The sequence below is a fragment of the Asterias amurensis genome, chromosome 16, assembly GCF_032118995.1.
Source record: "Asterias amurensis chromosome 16, ASM3211899v1".
Classification (NCBI taxonomy): Eukaryota; Metazoa; Echinodermata; class Asteroidea; order Forcipulatida; family Asteriidae; genus Asterias; species Asterias amurensis.
Window position 1 is genome coordinate 10200483 of NC_092663.1, and position 9487 is coordinate 10209969.

General features: G+C 38.5%; 1 protein-coding gene across 1 annotated transcript in view; it reads right to left on the reverse strand.

Annotated features, from left to right (window-relative positions):
- The window catches only part of LOC139949251 (uncharacterized), a 39306-nt gene extending 30575 nt beyond the window's left edge, over positions 1-8731 (reverse strand). The window contains exon 1 of the mRNA XM_071947647.1: positions 8581-8731. The gene's annotated coding sequence lies outside the window, so the exon portion shown is untranslated. The remainder of the gene's footprint in view (positions 1-8580) is intronic.
- Positions 8732-9487: the final 756 nt, after the last annotated feature.

The window sequence follows — 9487 nt, forward strand, 5'->3', positions numbered from 1 at the left end:
ATAAGTTCTGAAAAGAACTGTCTTGGTTTTTTTCCCCCACTACTACCTGGTAAAGAAGGTGGGACATCAGCCGGGATTACTACTTTCGCTATAGTTGATCGAGTGGACTTCTTTCATAGCGTGTGGGTAAATATATTTTCACGAAGTCATATGTTTGTCAAAGTCTACAGCCTGCGAAACACTCTCTGCATGCACAGTAAGGCAAGGCTGTGGCTTTGCGGCTGTCCCAAGTGGTGTTGCTTATAGGTGCGTTAACGCACATCGGTGTATGGGTAAGAAATTCTTTATCCATGTTGCAAATTAATTTAACATCTATTATAATACCGTTGCGGTACCCGCCGCCAAAACATAGGATTATTTCGAACTCGGCCTCTAGCTACCGGGCAACCTCGGTAGTCTAGTTGGTAAGACACTGCTCTAGAATTGCAAGGGTCGTGGGTTCGAATCCCACCCGAGTAATATGCCTGAGATAATTATTCACAGGGCTCAGGAAAGTACTGAGTACACAGTGCTAAAAACAAGTTTCAATGGCCGTAGCCTTCGAATTGGCAACTACAGCTATACTTCAACGCACGACGACGCGGTGGTGAAAGCGATAGCCATGTATAGTCGTAGCCGTAACTAGCCGCTAGTTAGACGCGGCTGACGTGTTCATTACTTAGTTGACAACCTGTCAGCATTTCTGATGAGCAAAATGGGCTATTTTTAAAAAACTAACGGAGAAGTTAATTACACATGATCACAGTCTATAATTATTTGTTGTCTGTATATAATAAGTCACAAGACAGCTCCCTCCGTCGCTATGACGTGCTTTCAACATGTGGATGAGTAAGGTACACGCTGAATGACAATTAACTCTTGTTTTAACTCATCTGTCAATTGGCTATATCGCTCTTAAAGGTATCTGGGCAATTCAAAATAATTGTTATCATAAAAATTTGCTTGGTACTAGTAATTGAGAGCTGTTGACGGTACATCAATCATTGTTAGAAACGGCTCCCTCTGATGAAGTAACGTAGTTTCTTAGAAAGAGGTAATTTCTTACTCAGATAATAATAAAAAGTTTATGTCTTTTTATATATTGTTTGTATTCTTCTGAGCACACAATTTGTGCAACAAGGGATGTTTTCTTTCGTTATTGCAACTTCGATGACCAATAGACCGGTCCATTAGGCTCCGCCCATCACGGCGCACGTGTGAGCAAGAACACGTGTAGACTCGTGCGGGAGGTCCCTATAAGTATACCCGCCGCCGTCAAAATGTATAGCTATTGTGGTCCCGAACAGTTTGGTGAACGCATGCAAAACATCACAAAACAATAGTTTTCTAAGATTGGCACGGGATTGGGACTTGAGTCACGCCTAGAACAAGTCTAAAATTCCCTGCTTCCGTAAGCGCCGATTCTGTGCTTACGGTAAACAGAGCCATGAACTTGGGCCCCAGGTCTTTGACTATTACCAAATGTGTCCAGTTTCTTTAAAGACAGTGGACACTATTGGTAATTGTCAAAGACCAATCTTTTCAGGTGGTGTATCTCAACATGTACTTAAAATAACAAACCTGTGAAAATTTGAGCTAAATCGGTCGTCGTAGTTGCGAGATAATAATGAAAGAAAAAACACCCGTGTCACACGAAGTTCTGTGCGTTTAGATGGTTGATTTCGAGACCTCAAGTTCTAAACTTGAGGTCTCGAAATCAAATTCGTGGAAAAATACTTTTTTTCTCAAAAACAATGTCACTTCAGAGGGAGCCGTTTCTCACAATGTTTTATACCACCAACCTCACCCTATTACTCATTACCAAGTAAGGTTTTATGCTAAAAATTATTTTGAGTAATTACCAATAGTGTTCACTGCCTTTAAGTTGTTAAGTATAGACACACTGAAACGGTTGCTTCAATAAACAGCCTATACTCAGCTCAAACTCAAGCACCAGTACTCAAAACGTGACAGTGTTTTTGAGGCATATTTTTGTCGTCATGACAAACTTAGAGGATGAGATTGACACTTTGCAATTCCAATAAACCGTCATGTGCCCGGGAGAAGGGCGTGGCTAAAATTTACCAAAGAAGGGTGCGTTTTTTTGTTTGTTTTTTAAATTACAGTTAAAGACAGTGGACACTATTGGTAATTGTCAAAGACCAGTCTTTTCACTTGGTGTATCTCATCATGTACATAAAATAACAAACCTGTGAAAATTTGAGCTCAATCGGTCATCGAAGTTGCGAGATAATAATGAAAGAAAAAACACCCTTGTCACACAAAGTTGTGTGCGTTTAGATGGTTGATTTCGAGACCTCAAGTGCTAAATCTGAGGTCTCGAAATCAAATTCGTGGAAAATTACTTCTTTCTCGAAAACTACGTTACTTCAGAGGGAGCTGTTTCTCACAATGTTTTATACTATTAACCTCTCCCCATTACTTGTTACCAAGTGAGGTTTTATTCTAATAATTATTTTGAGTAAATACAATAGTGTCCACTGCCTTTAATGAATAAGTCAAGTCATACGGAAAGGAGTTGTGTGCAAATTTGTGGTTCAAGAAAACTTTGGGTGAAAGTTTGATTGGTTTTCAGCTATTCGTTAGTCAATATAGCAAGGTTAAATTCTGCATGAGAATGGGGGAAATATATCTTTTGGCATAATTTTTATAATTTGCTTTTACCAATTAATATACGTTGTCATTGTGACGTCATAAGCTACTCGCTATCGCGCAGACGACAGTGATGTCACGCTTGCTACACGTTAGTTACGGATAGCTAAACGTGTGCGTATGCGTATCCGTTGGCGTGCGAAACCTTTCTAATATCTTGGTTTGTGTCATTCCAATCGTAGACTTTAAAGGCAGTGGACACTATTGGTAATTGTCAAAGACTAGCCTTCATAGTTGGTGTATCTCAATATATGCATAAAATAACAAACCTGTGAAAATTTGAGCTCAATCGGTCATCAAAATTGCGAAATAATAATGAAAGAAAAATTACCCTTGTCACACGAAGTTGTGTGCGTTTAGATGGTTGATTTCGAGACCTCAAGTTCTAAACCTGAGGTCTCGAAATCAAATTCGTGGAAAATTACTTCTTTCTCGAAAACTATGGCACTTCAGAGGGAGCCGTTTCTCACAATGTTTTATACCATCAACCTCTCCCCATTACTTGTCACCAAGAAAGGTTTTATGCCAATAATTATTTTGAGTAATTACCAATAGTGTCCACTGCCTTTAAACCAATGTTTGTTTGAGAGAGATTGGCGGTTGCCAGCTTAGTGTCTAAATCCCCTTGTGTGAGTTTGTAGAGTTCCCTTGACGGCGGGAAGATCATCTAACCAAACAAAGAAAAGTTATCGAAAACAACCAAATTAGGAACGAAGTTTTGTATTTTCACTGGTATGTTTACCTGGGTGTTAAACACTTACCGACGACCGTAAAGTCAACAGATATCGTTTTACAAAAATATATCTGCCATTCAGAAACGGCGTTCTCTAAAATGAGATGTCTCCGTTAGAAACCGTCTTTTTGGGTGTAATGTTTACTCTTGATTCCCGTTTGTTTGCTTACAATTCCCCGTAAAATATACAGCAAATAATGTGAAGCACCGTAAATTCTCGGAAAATGTGTTTTTTTTTTAAAGTACTTTTTTGCTTTTACCGTTTCCAGACTTCTATTCCACCACCGTGGTATTCTATGGTCACAGCCCGACCCACGCAACCTTCACCTAGTCGATTTTACCAAACTTTTCCTAACTGAGGATTTATCTTATAGTAATTAAAACGAGTTCAGTTCCGTATCCGAAGACGTAAGGACGCATTAAACTTATTGAACGTAAGTTAGGAAGGGTTACTCGTCCTAACTCGAGACAGGATTAATCCTAGCGATTCGTGAAATGGATGCTGGACACCTTTGGTAATTATTGTCCAAGACCAGTATTGCCACTTGGTGTATCCCAACAAATGCATAACATTAATAACAAATCTGTGGAAATTTGGACTCAATTGGTCATCGAAAATGCAAGAGAATAATGAAAGAAGAAAAAAAAACACCATTGTGTCACAAGTTTGTGTGCTTTCAGATGCATATTAATAAAAAGCTTTAGGTCTGAAGTATTTTATTATTTGAGTGAGAAATAACCCCTTTCTCAAAAGCTATGTTACTTCAAATGGAGCTGTTTCCCACAATGCTGTATACTATCAACAGCTCTCAGTTACTCGTTACAAAGTAAGTTGTTATGCTAATCATTACTTTGAGTAATTACCAATAGTGTCCAGTGCCTTTAAAGACCGGCTTGGACGAAAACGGCAACAAGTGATCATTGCTGAAATTCATTTAAAATGTTTTTAATCGATATGGAATTTGAGTTCGCATGATATTAAAGAGACTTTAATCGTGTAAAAAACAATCCTTCTCTCCGGGGCTTTACAGAAAGATGCGCAAAAAGCCCCGTTACGTCATCACTCATGTTACGTCACTGTGGGAGCCGGTTTGTTGCAACGTACATGGCGACAACATGATTTAAACGTATTTTTATAAACGTATAACAAAGCGACATCCCACCCATGACGTCAGAGTCTGGTCATTTTGCCGCACGTTGTCAAGAGCAGATGCGTATGGGCTAGCTTTTCAAAACCTTGAGTTCGGGACTACTTATAATTAATAATAACGAAAAATTCAGAACTGTAAGACGTTTAACTACAATTTATAAACAATTTAGGTATAAACAAAGTTTTATTAGGATTTCCGTTAAAACAATAACTCAAGTACCTGTTTACAGGCAAGTATATATTTGGGTTTGGAAACCATTCGATTGTTTTAATCCTATATAATTGTATATACATTACTACATTATAAAACGTAAACGCAGTGAACGCTTCTCAGATTCAAATTTTGGGGCATAACAAAACTGATATTCTTTCACATTACTTTCAAATTACTCAATTAAAAATAAATGTTTCTCAAAATATTTTATACTATCGAAAGCTGCTGCACGGTAAGTTTCTAACCAACAGTTTGTATTGTGATTAACAAACATGTGCATTCCCTTTGAGCCCGAAGTATAATCGTCATTTGTTTTAAGAAGAAACTTCTCTCATCAGTCGTGATTATTGAATACCAAGTATTTAGAACTGCGTCAGCTTTTTCAATTTGCGAGCTTCGATAAGACTTTGACTTCAAAATGAGATCACGCTCGTGAGATGAGAGTTGCGTGCATGACAAGACCATGAACGGTCTTAACCCCAATCGGTACCAGGCATAGAGTTGTACGTCAATATATATAGCTATACGGTACCAGCTTATCAGCCCGTCCTGTCGTGACCAGCGTTAATTCGTTTCGTTTGGTTGTTGAACCGGCTTGGCGCACGTTTTGGGTTTTTGTGCGGACGTTTTTCGCTATAGGCGCTCTTAATTCTCTCGTTAAAGGCAGTGGACACTGTTGGTAATTACTCAAAATAATTATTGGCATAATACCTTTCTCCGTGACGAGTAATGGGGAGAGGTTGATGGTATATGTGAGAAACGGCTCCCGCTGAAGTGCCATAGTTTTCCAGAGCGAAGTAATTTTCCACGAATTGATTTCGAGACCTCAGATTTAGAACTTGAGGTCTCGAAATCAACCATCTGAACGCACACAACTTCGTGTGACAAGGGTGGGTTTTTTTTTCATTTAGATCTCGCAACTTCGATGACCGATTGAGCTCAAATTTTTACAAGTTTGTTATTTTATGCATATGTTGAGATACACCAACTTTGAAGGCTAGTCTTTGACAATTACCAATAGTGTCCACTGCCTTTAAACACTTGTTTTGATCATTGTACGTCTTCAGTCTTTATGGTATTTGTAAGTGTGACGTCATTCCGCTGTAAAGCCACACCCACTTCAAACAAGCTGGTTCCACTGAGTACCAGAAGGAGTTTAGAGTTGCATTGAGCTAGATACGATTTGAGGCACTGCATGGTGAGGTATCAATATATATATTTGGTTTGTGGTAACACCATGTGTATATCTATAAAGCTAGGTCGAGTTTGTTCTTAAGAGAAATGTCTTGCTATAATTATATTCTACCACCGCGGGGTAGATTTTTCGGATTTTTCATGAGACTTCTCAGTTCTGAAAAGAACTGTTCTGCGAGCCTATGTAATACTAATTTCCATCCGGCGTCCGTCCGTCCGTCCAGCCGTCCGTCCAGCCGTCCGGCCGTCCGCCCGTCCGCGTTAAAGTTTTTGGAAATGTTATATTTTTGGTTATGTTTAAGTCTTTGAGTTGAGTTGTTTTGGTATGAACAAGCCTAAGTTAGATTGTTATATATAATTGGCAGTAATTTTTTTGTAATTTTCAGATATGTTTTCAAATAATGTTAAAGTTTTTGGAATAAATTTGTTTCAAAAGTTTTTTGGGATAAAAAAAAAGTTAAAGTTTTTGGAATAACAAATAATTATGTTTAAAAAAAAATCAGGCTCAAACATTGACATCTGGATTGAAAAGAAACAAACTCAAATTAAAATCTGAAAGTTTGAAATAAATTGTTAAAACAAAAATCAAACTCTCTGTCACTGGTTCCAGTTGAATGAGCTGAAACAAGGAAACACATAAAGATCATAACTCCTGACTGCAATGATGTACTGACTTGAAACTTAAGACAAATATTGCTTCTTACATGTAGATTCATATGAAAGAGATAACTCGAAGAATTAATCACAAGTTTCAGTTGAATGAGCTAAAACAATGAAAACCTTGATCATAACTCCTTATTGCAATGATGTAATGACTTGAAACTTAAGTCAAATATTGCTTCTTACATGTAGATTTATATGAAAAGAGATAACTCAAAGAATTAATCACAAGTTTCAGTTGAATGAGCTAAAACAATGAAAAACATTAAATGGTCATAACTCCTTATTGCAATGATGTAATGACTTGAAACTTAAGTCAAATATTGCTCTTTATATAAAGATCCAAAGAGTAAACTCAAAGACTTAATCACTGGTTTCAGTTGAATGAGCTGAAACAATGAAAACCTTTAATGGCCATCACTCCTGATTACAATGACGTACAGACTTGAGACTTGAATCAAATATTGCTTTGTGCATTTAATTCATGTGAAAAGATAAAACTCAAAGAATTAATCACTTGTTTCAGTTGGATGAGCTAAAAAAATTGTTTCGACTAGCTTGCTCTAGTCATCCTGATAAGACCAAAGAGAGAGAAGTGTGCCTGTTTAAGACGTACGGTGTTTTTACGTATTAAACTATTTCTGCTGAAAGTGTTGATCTACAATCAACTGTAGATTCGTATAACGAATCTACACTTAACTGTAGATTCGTATAACAAATCTACACGTAACTTTACGAATCTACACTTATAGTGTCGATTCGTTGCAAACTAGAGTAAATAGTTCAACTTGAAAAGTACTGGTCTTTCCAAACTGACAGATAACATGCATGGTGTGCAACAAAACACAGATGTAAACAGGTTTATATCTTTCAATTATTTACAAAAACATTTTCAAGAATAAACAAATTTATAGTGTAAAGTGATCAAACTGACATTGTGTATACTCAATGCAATCACTGTAAGGTATGCCTAAATATTTGCCAACCGTCGTTTGACAAAGTACATCACTTAACCGATCCACTAACAATTTTACATAACCGATGGGGAAATAGTTTAAGCCAGAGAATAGACTCTAAAGTGTAGATTTGTGACTACAATCTACTCGGCGCCTTCGGCTTGTACATTCTATCCATAAATCAACACTTTCTCGTCCGTTCTCCTTTAACAGAAAAGTTGCATAATTACAATCACTTTGCACAGTGAAACAATCTAATGTTTTCTTTGCTCCAATGCTCTACCTCATAGACGATGTGTTCAAAAGGGAATATCATAACAAGAGCGGAAGTACACTCTTACTGCCTTAAGTGGTAAACAAACAAACAAATAATTATTTACTTACCACATCGGCCTTGCTTAAGTATGCACGACCACTTAACTATATAAGAGCATTTCGCTCGGGCTCCCCGCAGCACCACTTCCACTGGTCGAATTTAATTAAACTTAACATCAATCTTTCTAACGCGGGTTCGATAACAAACAGCAGCGATCGGCCTTGTGAAAGATGTAACGAGTTTGGGGAAAAGTGCATCAGTTTTCATCAACAGAACAGTGAAATTACCGAAGGTTATAAACCCTCCCTTTAAAGGCCGTGGACATTATTGGTAATTACTCAAAATAATTATCAGCATAAAACCTTACTTGGTAAACAGTAATGGGCAGAGGTTGATAGTATAAAAAGTTGTGAGAAATGGCTCCCTCTGAAGTGACGTAGTAATGTAGAAAGATGTAATTTTCCACGAATTTGATTTCGAGACTTCAGAATTAGATTTTGAGGTCTCGAAATCAAGCATCTGAAAGCACACATTTTCGTGTGACAAGGTTTTTTTTCTTCCATTTTTATCTCGCAACTCCGACGACCAATCGAGCTCAAATTTTCACTGGTTTGTTATTTTATGCATATGTTGAGATACACCAAGTGAGAAGACTGGTCTTTGACAATTACCAATAGTGTCCACTGCCTTTCAAATCCGACTTACCTCTTTGTTAAAACAGCGGGCGGATGTGTTTTTCGAGCAATTACAACTGTCTTCGGGCAGCAGCAAAATGAACCAGGCTCAATACTTCAGCAGTACAGCGTTTACACGCAATTCGTTTGCAACACTCAACCGCGACGACTGTTGTGGCTCGTTGACTTCACTGTCTTTTTCCCGCGCAATGTTGCAACTTTATACACCACACACACGTGGAGATCGTCTGCTCGCTCGATCGCTCACACGCGATTGGTCGAGACCGCACACCACGTGACGGGCACTGATTTTGCGATTGACCCCCTGATTGGCTGTGTGCGAAACACTCTCGTGGCAATCTGTGTAGCGTTTAGATATGCAATAAACTCCTCGTAATAAGTGAGGAGATCTTATTTTAGATAGAGAGAAAGGTTTATAATGATGTCATTTCTTTAAAAACTTAGCCTGAACATCTGACGTCACGCTGTGAGGCTCGTGAATGACGTCAGGTACCAGCCTTGGGCGCCGCATGGGTGTTCGCAGTCGATTCACACGTACATGCACACATGTGATTAAAACAACATCACATGCATAACATTATCGCTGCATGCAGACGAGTGAACGTGTAAGCTGAGAAAATGCATCTCCCCCCCCCCCCCCCGTCTCTCTCTCTCTCTCTCTCTCTCTAGTCGACCGAGGTCCAGAATCATGTTGAGGCTCGCCCATCCCTGTCTATCTCTCATTAGGTTGGGAAGATGAGCTGCCTGGAAGCACCGCGATGTCCCTAGAAACTACATCTGTATAGCTGAGTCTTTGTCTCCCCCTGTTTCTCCTTCCATGTTTTGGTGACTAGTTGATAAGCTGAGAGACAGGTTCTTTGGTGTTTCTGTATGAATGCCCTGCTATAATCTCAAACGATGCTGTTCTTTGGTGGTAG